The sequence below is a fragment of the Chiloscyllium punctatum genome, chromosome 10 (genome assembly GCF_047496795.1).
Source record: "Chiloscyllium punctatum isolate Juve2018m chromosome 10, sChiPun1.3, whole genome shotgun sequence".
NCBI lineage: Eukaryota > Metazoa > Chordata > Chondrichthyes > Orectolobiformes > Hemiscylliidae > Chiloscyllium > Chiloscyllium punctatum.
The window spans coordinates 106,875,308-106,888,718 of record NC_092748.1 but is presented as its reverse complement, the minus strand read 5'-3'; the positions used below and the strand labels follow the sequence as shown (position 1 = coordinate 106,888,718).

The 13,411-nt window shown below is 42.5% G+C and overlaps 1 protein-coding gene across 1 annotated transcript in view; it reads left to right on the top strand.

Moving 5' to 3' along the window:
• Positions 1–13,411, top strand: part of LOC140482418 (contactin-associated protein-like 5) — a 1,108,772-nt gene that overhangs the window by 757,664 nt on the left and 337,697 nt on the right. The gene's annotated exons all lie outside the window — the stretch shown is intronic.

The following is a 13,411-nucleotide window of genomic DNA, read 5'->3' as shown; positions in this document are numbered from 1 at the left end:
AGAGACATGCATGGGAATTTCTGGAGGCCTAGTTTTCAACCTGGAAAGCTATCAATAAGCCTGTAGAAGTAGAACCCATATACAAACTAGTGCAGAGAAAATCCAGACATGACAGCACCCACTTTAACAGACCGGATCATGGAATATCAAGCAGAGTAGAACGACAATGCTTCCTAGAAGTCGCACTGATGATGTCACCTGGCACAGCGATGAAACATCTGTGTGACAACCCATCAGCTCAACCAACAAACCAAGTTAGGAGGAATTGTAGACGGGGTATAAAGAGTCATAGAGTCAGAGAGCTGTGCAGCATGGAATCAAACCCTTCTGTCCAACTTGTCTATGCTGATCAGATATCCTAACCTAATCTAGTCCCATTTGCCGTATCCACATGCCAAGTGACAAATCTTAGTAAACATCTTCATTACAAAAGAGCTTTTGATTGAATAGGCAGAACTGTGAAAGTTGTACGCAAGTGTGATGTTATCCATTTTGCACCAAAATATGATAGATTGTGGTGCTTTCTAGATGGTATGATGTTTAAGAAAGTGGATGTGAAAAGAGATGTGGGTGTTCAGGTGCATAGGTTTTTAAAATGTCATGAACAGGAGCTTAAAATAATCGGGAAAGTTCATGGAATGTTGGCATTTACAGCCAGAGGACTCCTGCACAAGAATGCAGATGTTATGCTGCAGTTACACAAAACCCTGGTTAGACCTTTCTTGGAGCACTATGAACAGATTTGGGTACTATACCTTAGGAGGGATAAGACCATAAGACATAGGAGCGGAAGTAAGGCCATTCGGCCCATCGAGTCCACTCCGCCATTCAATCATGGCTGATGAGTATTTCATCTCCACTCACCCACATTCTCCCCATAGCCCTTAATTCCTTGTGACATCAAGAATTTATCAATTTCTGCCTTGAAGACATTGAGCGTCCCAGCCTCCACTGCACTCTGCGGCAATGAATTCCACAGGCCCACCACTCTCTGTCTGAAGAAATGTCTCCGCATTTCTGTTCTGAATTTACCCCCTCTAATTCTAAGGCTGTGTCCACTGGTCCTAGTCTCCTCGCCTAATGGAAACAATTTCCTAGCATCTACCCTCTCCAAGCCATGTATTATCTTGTAAGTTTCTATTAGATCTCCCCTTAATCTTCTAAGCTCCAATGAATACAATCCCAGGATCCTCAGCCATTCCTCATATGTTAGACCTACCATTCCATTGGCTTTGGAGGGCGTACAACATAGGTTTACAAGAATTGTACCTGGCCTTCAGGGGTTAAATTATCATCGAATCCCTACAGTGTGGAAACAGGCCATTTGGCCCAGCAAGTCCACACTGATCCTCCAAAGTGTAAGCCTCCCAGACTTCCCAGGGAGAACCCGCCATTTGGATACAGAACTGGCTCAAAGGTAGAAGACAGAGGTCCAGGTGGTGGTGAAGGGTTGTTTTTCAGACTGGAGGCCTGTGACCAGTGGAGTGCCACAAGGATCGGTGCTGGGCCTTCTACTTTTTGTCATTTACATAAATGATTTGGATGCGAGCATAAGAGGTACAGTTAGTAAGTTTGCAGATGACACCAAAATTGGAGGTGTAGTGGATAGTGAAGAGGGATATCTCAGATTACAATAGGATCTGGACCAGATGGGCCAATGGGCTGAGAAGTGGCAGATGGAGTTTAATTCAGATAAATGCGAGGTGCTGCATTTTAGGAAAGCAAATCTTAGCAGGACTTATACACTTAATGGTAAGGTTGGAGGGAGTGTTGCTGAACAAAGAGACCTTGGAGTGCAGGTTCATAGCTCCTTGAAAGTGGAGTTGCAGGTAGATAGGATAGTGAAGAAGGTGTTTGGTATGCTTTCCTTTATTGGTCAGAGTATTGAGTACAGGAGTTGGGAGGTCATGTTGCAGCTGTACAGGACATTGGTCAGGCCACTGTTGGAATATTGCGTGCAATTCTGGTCTCCTTCCTATTGGAAAAATTTTGAGAAATTTAAAAGGATTCAGAAAAGATTTACAAAGATGTTGCCAAGGTTGGAGGATCAGAGCTACAGGGAGAGGCTGTACAGGCTGGAGCTGTTTTCCCTGGAGCATCAGAGGCTGAGGTGTGACCTTATAGAGGTTTACAAAATCATGAGGTGCATGGATGGGATAAATAGACAAAGTCTTTTCCCTGGGGTCGGGGAGTCCAGAACTAGAGGCCATAGGTTTAGGGTGAGAGGGGAAAGATATAAAAAAGACCTAAGGGGCAATGTTTTCATGCAGAGGGTGGTACGTGTATGGAATGAGCTGCCAGAGGAAGTGGTGGAGGCTGGTACAATTGCAACATTTAAGAGGCATTTAGATGGGTATATGAATAGAAAGAGTTTGGAGGGATATGGGCCGGGTGCTGGCAGGTGGGACTAGATTGGGTTGGGATATCTGGTCGGCATGGACGGGTAGGACTGAAGGGTCTGTTTCCATGCTGTACATCTCTATGACCTATCTCCCTTCTTTATTAGTCTACGTTTACCCCTGACTGGGGCACCTAGCCTACACATCCCTTAACACTATGGGTAATTCAGCATGGCCAATTTATCTAACCTGTACACCTTTGTATTGTGGGAGGAAACCTATGTAGACACAGGCAGAATGAGCAAACTCAACACAGACAGTTACCCAAGGCTGGAATAGAACCCAGGTCCCTGGCACAGTGAGGCAGCAGTGCTAACCACTGTGCTACCTGGGGAGAGATTGTACAAATTAGGCCTGTTCTTTCCAGAATTTAGAAGGTTAAGGACAATCTGATTGAAGTCTTTAGGACATTAACAGGAAAAGACAAGGTAGATAAAGAGAAACTATTTCTACTGGTTGAGCATTCTGGGACTAGAGGGCATCGTCTGAGAATTAGACCCAGAACATTCAGGACAGATGTTAGAATGCTCCTCAATACACAATGGGTGACAAATGTTTGGAATTCTCCTCCACTTGGCAGTGGATTTTGGATCACTTGTTAATTTTAAAACTAAGATTTTTTTTGTTGAGCAAAGATATTAAGGGATATGAGCCAAATACAGGTACATGGAATTGGACCGCAGATCTGTCATTAACTGGTGACACAGACAAGCAGAATTGAATAGCCTACTCTTGTTTCTATATTAGATACCTTTCTGCATCATTCCCCATTTAAATAATGTTCAGCTCCTTCCTGTCAAGGTGTGTTGCCTTACATTTTCCTGCATTGTATTCCATGTGCCAAGATTTCTTTTTGCCCACTCGCTTAACCTGTCTAAATCCCACTGCTGAGACTGTGTGTTATCCACACCACCTGTCTGCCCACTTATTTTTATGCCATCTGCAACTGAGGTTATTAATTGCCCCAAAGTCAATGATGATTAGGCAGCACTTTACCCACCAAATTCAGCCTGGAAGTGCACTGTTACAGACTTGACATGATTGCGTTGTTAGCCATTACCCATGTGCACTTTGATTTAGTTGTCAAATGGAAGGCTGAATCCTCACTTGAAGTAGACACAATATATAAAAAAAAATCTGGCTATTGATTTTTAGTCAGAATCATTACAATAAGTGACAAGAAAATATTGAAGGACAGTGCACCGCTGAAACAAATGGATTTAGGTTATGTTTCTGATGAGGCTTTCAAAGCAAGGATGACTGAAACCACAGAGCAGATGTCTTATTAAAGAGAATGAAAAGTGTTTTGATGAAATGAAAATTGCCCCAATGAATAAAGCGTCAAATGATTTGAAGTGAGAAACCTGATTATTTTGGGCATGATTGTTTGTGCACCCTCTTCACAGTGTGTGAAGGGAATTTCCATGAGAAATATGTTTGAAACTCAGTGAAGGTTTCACCTTAGAGCGGTGCTGTTTTTTTGTGTGAGAGAGAATGCAAATGAATTGATTTTCATTGCCAGGAGAGCAGATTGAATAACTAGTTAAAATCTGTTGCAGAATATAATTGGTTGCCAACAAGTTCTGCTTTTAATTACAAAAGCATGAATTTTCAGTGATATTTAGAAGCTAAGTTAGTGACAGAAATGTTAATGCTGAAATACCTCAAAGGTGGCCAATTTACTACCATGCCAAGAATGAACAATTATGGGAAGTGGGTGTTCTGGAGACTTGGAACATTGTCCCCCTTACCTCTGAGATCTAGTTGTGAAACTAGACAGATGGAATGAGTCCCCTGACTTTAGCAAGTGCAAAAGGTTCCGAGTCAAATAAATTGAGGCGCTGCCAATTAAGTCTCTGTGGATGCAACACCTCCTGCTTAAATTGGCATGAAGTCAAGCAAGAATCTGGGTAAGGGAAGTGCTTGGCACGAAATCAGCAAATCTAATTCAAGGGGAATACAAGATTGGTTGCTATGTGAAGCATTTTACTCGCTCACAGGAGCATGCCTCTAAATAGGGTAGAGCAGCAATGGGATCATGGATTACACATCTTTAATTAAGACATAATTTAATCTGTTATCACCAGCCACGATTGGTATTTGGTTATGTCCGAGATTGGGATTCATAGAAACTATGAGAGACCAGTTTGTCAGTAAACTTTGGCTTTTATTGAAGTAAAAACGTAGAGCTTCCAGGAAATCTGAAACAAAAAAGAGAAATTACTGGAGAAACTCAGCAGATCTGACAGCATCTGTAGAGAGAAAAACAGGTAATATTTTAAAGAGAAAAACAGATTTAATGTCTTGAGTCCAATGAAATTTCAGGTGAAGTCTTATTGGAATTGAAACATTAACATTGTTTGTCTTTCTACCTTTTAATGAGAATTTTCTTTTCACTTTTAATAGGGACCATACTTTACATTATGCATCTCGATAGAACAATCTCCCAGTAATTCTGGTACTTCTGTGATCTTACATCACTCATCACATAGACTATTAACTTATAGATTAATATTAATATTTTATACTGTTACAAGCCTGTCTGATAACAATACTGGGGTGGTTCAGTGGTTAGCACTGCTGCCTCAAATGCCAGGGACTAGCGATTCCAGCCTTGGGTGATCTTCTGTGTTGAGTTTACATGTTCTCGCCATGTCTGCATGGATATCCTCTGGGTGCTTTGGTTTCTTCCAACAGTCCAAAGATGTTCTGAGAAAGGGTCACTTGACCCGAAGCATTAATTCTGATTTCTCTCCACAGATGATGCCAGACCAGTTGAGGTTCTCCACGCAATTACTGCTTTTGTTGCCAAAGATGTGCAGGTTAGGTGGTTTGGCCATGCTAAATTGCCTGTAGTGTCCAGGAATGTGCAAGTATATTAGCCATAGGAAATGCAGGGTTTCAGGGATAGGGTAGGGGAATGAGTCTGGAAAAAATGTTCTTCGGAGGGTGGGTATGTACTCAATGGAGGCCTGCTTTCACACTGTATGGATTCTGTGATTCCAGGACAGATCCAAATTTGATTCTGGATTAGTGGTGCTGGAAGAGCACAACAGTTCAGGCAGCATCCAAGGAGCTTTAAAATCGACGTTTCGGGCAAAAGCCCTTCATCAGGAAGACCAGCCTTGGATGGCCATTGTTTTAATTTTTATTTTTGTTTATGATGGAGCTCCATCATGATATAAATTCACAAAAGGCTGTCCCTAACATGCTAACAAGACAGCATAAAATTTGATTGGACAAAAATGAAAAGCAAAAGTGATAATATGTAACATAAGAACTGTCTGATATGGCTTGAACAAATTTTTCAAAAGAGACAATGCAGGGCTGAAATTTGAAGCAAACTTCTGATAGAATCCATCAAGACTGAAATACCCCAAAATTTCTCTTTCTGTCTTAGTGAAGCTCAAATAAGTTATTTGTGCTTTGACAATTTTTTTTGTCCATGTTTAAGCCTCTTTGTGAACAAACAATTTGCTTATGTGTTGTAAATGTTCCTCTGAGTTTTGACTGAACATAACTGAATTATTGATCTATACAATGCAGTTGCACGACTTTTCATTGACCTTAGGATAGGAAAACATAAAATAGGAGCAAGAGCAGACCATTCAGCCCTTAGAGCCTGCTTTTCTATTCATTATCATCATGGCTGATCATCCAACTCAATAGCTTGTTCTTGCTTTACCTCCATATCTCTTCAGCCTCAGGTATTTCCAACCCCATCTTGAAATCGTACAATGTTTTGGCCTCGATTACTTTTTGTGATGGCAAAATCAATGGTCACCACTCTCTGGGTGAAGAAATTTCTCTTCATCTCAGTCCAAAGTGGGTTATCGTTAGACTGTGACCCCTGGTTCTGGACTCCCCCACCATCAGGAACATCCTTCCTGTATTTGCCCTTTCTAATCCTGTTAGAATTTTATAGATTTCAATGCGATCTCCCTCATTCTTCTGAACTCCAGTAAATATAGCCCTAACTGATTCAACCTGTCCCCATGCATCATTCATGCCATCCCAAGAATAAGTCTGATAAGCCTTTCACTGCACTCCTTCTATCGCAAGAACATCCTTCCTCAGATAAGGAGAACAAAACTGCACTCGATACCACTCCATGTGTACAAACCCTGAGCAATTACAGCAAAACATCCCTATTCCTGTACTCTAGTCCTCTCACTATGAAGGCCTACACACCACTGGCCTTCTTTACCAATGGCTGCATCTGCATGCTTACCTTCAGCGACTGATGTATGAGGACACATTCCTCTCTCTCAATTTACAGTTATTCTGATAATAATCTGCCTTCCTGGTTTTCCTCACAAAATGGATAATCTTATATTAATCCACATTATACTACATCTGTCATACATTTGCACACTCACTCACCTTGTCCAACTCATTGAAACATCTTTGCATCCTCCTCACAGCCCATTCTCCCACCCACTTGTTTCATCTACAAGTTTGGGGATAATACATTTAATTTCCTCATTCAGGCCATTAATATATTTCATGAGTTGGGAGATCATGTTGCGGCTGTACAGGACATTGGTCAGGCCACTGTTGGAATATTGCGTGCAATTTTGGTCTCCTTCCTATCGGAAAGATGTTGTGAAACTTGAAAGGGTTCAGAAAAGATGTACAAGGATGTTGCCAGGGTTGGAGGATCTGAGCTACAGGGAGAGGCTGAACAGGCTGGGGCTGTTTTCCCTGGAGCGTCAGAGGCTGAGGGGTGGCCTTTATAGAGGTTTATAAAATTAGATCGGATAAATAGACAAAGTCTTTTCCATGGGATCGGGGGAGTCCAGAACTAGAGGGCATAGGTTTAGGGTGAGAGGAGAAAGATATAACAGAGACCTAAGGAGCAACTTTTTCACGCAAAGGGTGCTACGTGTATGGAATGAGATGCTAGCGGATATGGTGGAGGCTGGTACAATTGCAACATTTAAGAGGTACTTGGATGGGTATATGAATAGGAAGGGTTTGGAGGGATATGGGCCAGGTGCTGGCAGGTGGGACTAGATTGGGTTGGGATATTTGGTCAGCATGAACGGGTTGGACTGAAGGGTCTGTTTCCATGCTGTACACCTCTATGATTCTATGATTCTATGAGTAACTAGGGTCCTAGCATTAATCCTTGTCGCAACCCATTAGTCACTGTCTCCCACTCAGAAAAAAAGCAGTTGATTCTTACTGTTTGTCTCCTGTCTGCTGTCCAGTTTTCTATTCATCACAATGCACTACTCTCAGTCCCAATTTCAATTTTTCAATTTAATTTTTTCAACTTGGTTGAAAGCCTTCTGGTATTCCAAAAAAAAACCACATTTGCTGACTTCCCATCATCATCTCATATTAGTTAATCATTGAAAGTTGCTGGTATGGTTTTCATTCTGAATGGTATACCTTTACACCCAGGATTCACCTGGGATTACAGAACCTGCCATTTGCTTTGGTTGCATTGGTCAATGGAATTTGTAAACGTACTTTCAATAAGTTAGTTTTGTCAAAAATTGAACTTGTCTAATCTTCTTCAAACTGTCTTCCAGTCATGGAACTGGGAGCCTTTTTATTTCCATATTGACATTGCGATAATTTTGACACAATTATGATATCTTTGATTTTTATCACCATGAATATGGGAGTTCCAGCTGTGGATCAGTTCAGTTGGTCCATCATGAACTTGATCTCTTTCCACTGGAAGAGGCCAAGATGAACATCCACTTGGCATTTCTGACTGAATATTGTTGTGAATGCTTGAGTCTTTTGCACTGATGTGCTGGGATCTTCCATCATTGAGGATGGGGATTTTATGGAGCCTCCTCCTCCAGTGTTTAATTGTCCACCATCATTCACGACTGGATGCAGCTGGTCTACAGACCTTAGATCCAAACCATTGGTTGAGGAATTGCTTAGCTCTGTCGATCACTGCTGTTTATGCTGTTTGGCATGCAAGGCTACCTGTTTGGTACCTTTACCAAGTCGACATCTCACCTTCAGGTACTCCTGGTGCTGCTCCTGGCATGCCCTCCTGCACTTTCCACTGAACCAGTGTTGATCCCTTGGCTTGATCGTAATGGCTGGGTTGTAGATATGCCAGGCCATGAGGTTGCAGATTGTGCTGGAGTAAACTTCTGCTGCTGTTGATAGCCCATGGTACCCCATGGATGCCCAGTTTGAGTTGCTAGATCTGTTCAAAGACTGTCCCTTTTAGCATGGTGATTGATATAAACACACAACATGATGAAAGGTATTTTCAATGTGAACGTAGATCTTTGTCTCCACAAGGACTGCGTGGTGGTCACTCTTACTGACACTGTCATGGATAGATGCATCTGCAGCTGGCAGATAGTTAAGGATGAGGCCAACTAGGAGAAAGTGAGGACTGCAGATGCTGGAGACCAGAGTTGGAAAGTGCAGTGCTGGAAAAGCGCAGCAGGCCAGGCAGCATCCGAGAAGCAGGAGAATCAACGTTTCGGGCATAAGCCCTTCTTCAGGAATGAGGCTGGTGTGCCAAGTGGGCTGAGATAAAAGGTGGGGGGGGGGGGGTGGGGGGGGGGGTGGAATTTGGGGGAGGGGCGCTGGGAATATGATAGGTGGAAGGAGGTGAGGGTGAGGGTGATAGGCCGGAAAGGGGGTGGGGGAGGAGAAGTCAGGAAGAAGATTGCAGTGCTGAATCTGGGGGTTGAGACTGAGATAAGGTGGGGGGGAGGGGAAATGAGGAAGCTGGAGAAATCTATATTCATCCTGTGTGGTTGGAGAGTTCCTAGGCGGAAGATGAGGCGCTCTTCCTCCAGGCGTCGTGAGACCAGGGTCTGGCGATGAAGGACGCTAAGGACCTGCATGTCCTTGGCGGAGTGGGAGGGGGAGTGGAGTTAAAGTGTTCAGCCACGGGGCGGTTGGGTTGGTTGGTGCGGGTGTCCCAGAGGTGTTCCCTGAAGCATTCCGCAAGTAGGTGGCCTGTCTCCCCAATGTAGAGGAGGCCACATCGGGTGCAGCGGATACAGTAAATGATGTGTGTGGAGATGCAGGTGAATTTGCGATGTATATGGAAGGATCCATTGGGCCCTTTGAGGGAGGTAAGGGGGGAGGTGTGGGTACAAGTTTTGCATTTCTTGCGGTTGCAGGGGAAGGTGCTGGGAGTGGAGGTTGAGTTGGTGGGGGGTGTGGACCTGACGAGGGAGTCACGGAGGGAGTGGTCTCTCCGGAATGCTGATAGGAGTGGGGAGGGAAATATATCCCTGGTGGTGGGGTCTGTTTGGAGGTGGCGGAAATGACACAGAGGATGATATGATGTGGATCAGTGGGGTTCTGTCCTGGTGATGATTGGAGGGGCTGGGTTCAAGGGCGGAGGTGCGGGAAGTGGAGGAGATGCGGTGGAGAGCATTGTCGACCACGTCGGAGGGGAAATTGCAGTCTTTGAAGAAGGAGGCCATTTGGCTGTTCAGTAGTGGAATTGGTCCTCCTGGGAGCAGATGTGGCGGAAGCAAAGGAATTGGGAGTGTGGGATGGCGTTTGAGGATGAGGCCAAATATGGTTGTCCCAGTAGTTGGTTCATTCACCACCTGCTGCAGACCCAGTCTAGCAACTCTATGCTTTAGGATCAAACCAGCTTGATCAGTAGTGCTGCTGCTGAGCCACTCTTGGTGGTGTACACTGAAAATCTCCACCCAGAGTACATTTTGTGCCCTTGCTACCCTCAGATCTTCCTCATCATGGAGGCGTACCGATTCTTCAGCTGAGGGATGGTGGTGTGTGGGAATCAGCAGGAAGTTTCTTTGTCCATGTTTAACCTGAAGTCATGAGACTTCATGGGATCTGGATTCACTGCTGAGGACTCACAGGACAACTCTCTCCTGACTATATAGTACAATGCCACCACTTCCTCTGGGTCTGTTCTGCCAGATGGTGACAGTGGGATCTGGGACATTGTATATAAGGTATGATTCTGTGAGTATGGCTATGTCAAGCTGTTGCTTGACTAATCTGTGAGGCAGTTGTCCTAATTTTGGTATAAACTCCCCCAGATGCTAGAAAAGAGAACTTTGCAAAGTTAAAAGGGGTGTTTCTGTCATTGTCTTTTCTGATGCCTAGGTCAATGCCAAGTGATTCATCCATTTTCATTTCTTTGTTAAGTAGTATGTTGTTGAAAGACTTTAATCTCTAAAGCACCTCCATAATATTAAATCTGATTCCTGGAGGTTTTAGAATTTTCAATTGCTGATTCATTTTCAAATCATTCTGATATTTTTTTATTTCACTCCAGTTTCTTCTGTAAACACATTTCTTGCCTGGCCTTTCCCTTAGTGATAAGAGTTGTAATGAAATTTTAACATGACAGACTCACTGAGTATTTTTTTCCTGTCTGAATATGATTTGCATAATTGAGTTTCACTTTAGTTTCAGAAGTTGCATTGAACATAGCATCTAATGGTTTCCCAGAGTCAACCAACAGTGTTAACACCTTGTCTCCAGCACCAGATTGCTAGCTTTGACCTTCTGATTTTCATTGCTTGTTGAGCACTCTTCAGGTATGTTTGGGCCAACTCACACTTTGGTTACTTTTTACTTGGAGCTTTGGCACTAACGTCAGATGGACAGTTTCCGAACTTTGATTTATATTTTTTCTTTCATTAACTTAAGTGTTCCTCTTTCCTCATATCCATTTGGTTCAAAAAGACTGAATCCAGGGAATTTATTCGGGTCATCCATAATGGCAAATAGTAATGAGGGAATTTATTTATCCCAATCATTACAAGATTCTTGAAAAGGAGCTCTAATTGTCGTGCTCAAAACTTGTTACTGGAAGTTTTAATGTTCCTTGACGCTATAGATGATAAGTTGAAGATGTAAATTGTATGCATCTCAAACTATTCATTACTTTTATCAATATTTGAGACATAGATTTGTATTTCTTTAAACACTCCATATCTTGTGACAAAAACTAACTTCCCCATTACTATTTTTAATGTAATTTTCCCAAAGACCTCAAGAAATCTTGTGATTAATTCTTAAAAGACTCTCAGTTTTCAGTATGGATCTTACACAACTTATTTAGACCTTGCTAAATGATTCTTTGAAAACTGGCATTGAATAACAATTAGATTCCCAACAGTGTGGAACTGGGGCCTTCAACCCAACCAGTCCACACCAACCCTCTGAAGAGTAACCCACCCAGATTTATTTCCCTCTGACTAATGCTCCTAACACTAAGGGCAATTTTGCATCGTCAGTTCATCTTCAAACTATGCAAGTAAACCCACGCATACTCAAGGAGAATGGCAAACTCCACACACAGTCACCCAAGGCGGGAATTGAACCTGGGACCCTGGCACTGTGATAAACACTGAGCCACGATGCCGCCCCAAGGGTGCAGACTTAAATAATGGTTGGAATTTCCTTATCTGCTGCTGGCAAATGTCTCATTTTGTGTTGTATTTCTGACCAATAAATATTTTAATCTGCATTTTCCTGATACTTAAGTGCCTTGCGTTGGAATATTCTGAACCAAGTTGTAAAATGGTATTATCTTACTCAGGTGGAACTGTCACCTCTTGGGCAACTATCCATTTCCAATCAGTTGGTACTTCAGGTGATTTGTAATAGCCTTCCTTGGTCAGAGCATTGAGTATAGGAGTTGGGATGTCATATTATGTTGGTATAAGGCATCGGTGAGGCCACTTTTAGAATACTGTGTACAATTCTGGTCGTCCTGCTAGACTTAGTCAAGTAACTCCACAGAGGCTGGTATCCCTTCACCAGGTCACCCTTTAATTATATGTGGAGAGTCCTTGACAATGATCCACCTCTCTCAGCGTGAACAAAGCGTCTGACACTCCTGTCAGCCAGAGCCCACTAGTTGGACCAGATCAACATCTCCAGTCAAGGAACTCATAATCTTTGAGGTCCTAATTACTTCAGGACTGATGTTATTAAGGGTGCAGAAAGGATGTTGCTGGGTTTTGACAGTTTGACTTCTAAGGATAGGCTGCGATTTTATTTTACCTGGAGTGCCAGAGGCTGGGGGTGGGGGTGTGTGTTGATCTTATAGAGGTTTATAAAATCATGATGGGCATAGATAAGACGAATAGTCAATGTCTTTTTCCAAGAGGATGGGAGTCCAAAACTAGAGACCATAGGTTTAAGGTGAGAGGAGAAAGATTTAAAAGGACCTAAGGGGCAACTTTCTCACGCAGAAGGTAGTGCATTCATGCAGTGAGCTGTCAGAGGAAGCAGTGAAGGCTGGTACAATTACAACATTTAAAAGACATTTGAACAGGTACATGAATCAAAGAGGTTTAGAGGGATATGGGCCAAACTCAGGCAGGAACTAGTTCAGTTTAGAACACCTGGTTGGCATGGACAAATTGGGCTAAAGGGTCTTTTTCCATGCTGTATGACGCTATGACTCAAATGTCTATGAATTAGAGTCATAGAGTCATACAGCATTTGTCTTTCAAATAATAAGATTCAGATATTGCATCTGATCCAGTTGCTGATTAGGCTGCTTGATATAACTTTCTGATATCAGAATCCATCTGTTGCATTTGTATTAAAGAAAAGGCTAAACATAATGTCTTTATTCTCCTTACCTCATTTTTTAACTTCAGTCATTGTAAAATAAAAGTGTCTGATAGCTGCATTTGTAAGTCATTTCCCTTTTTCATAGATGCTTCCTTTTTCTTGTTTAATTCTATGTACCTCAGATCTAGTCACAATACAGACAAAACAAAAACAATGCAAGATGTTCGCATGTAGTGTTTCCATTTGTTTTACTTTTACTGGTTGTTCTACACTCTGGCTCATCATTGGAACCAACCTGATCATTCCTGAAAATAAAATCTGGGATTTATTTCATGACGCCAACTCCAAATGCCCCACTTACTCAGTCTATGAAGAAACTGTGAAATAAATCATGTCATTTAATATTCTTTACACTCAAATTTGGTCTAATTGTCATTAAACAGATGGCTTTGTCTGTGAGTTTGGAGTTACCAGTTAGTTTTAAAGAAAGCTATAAT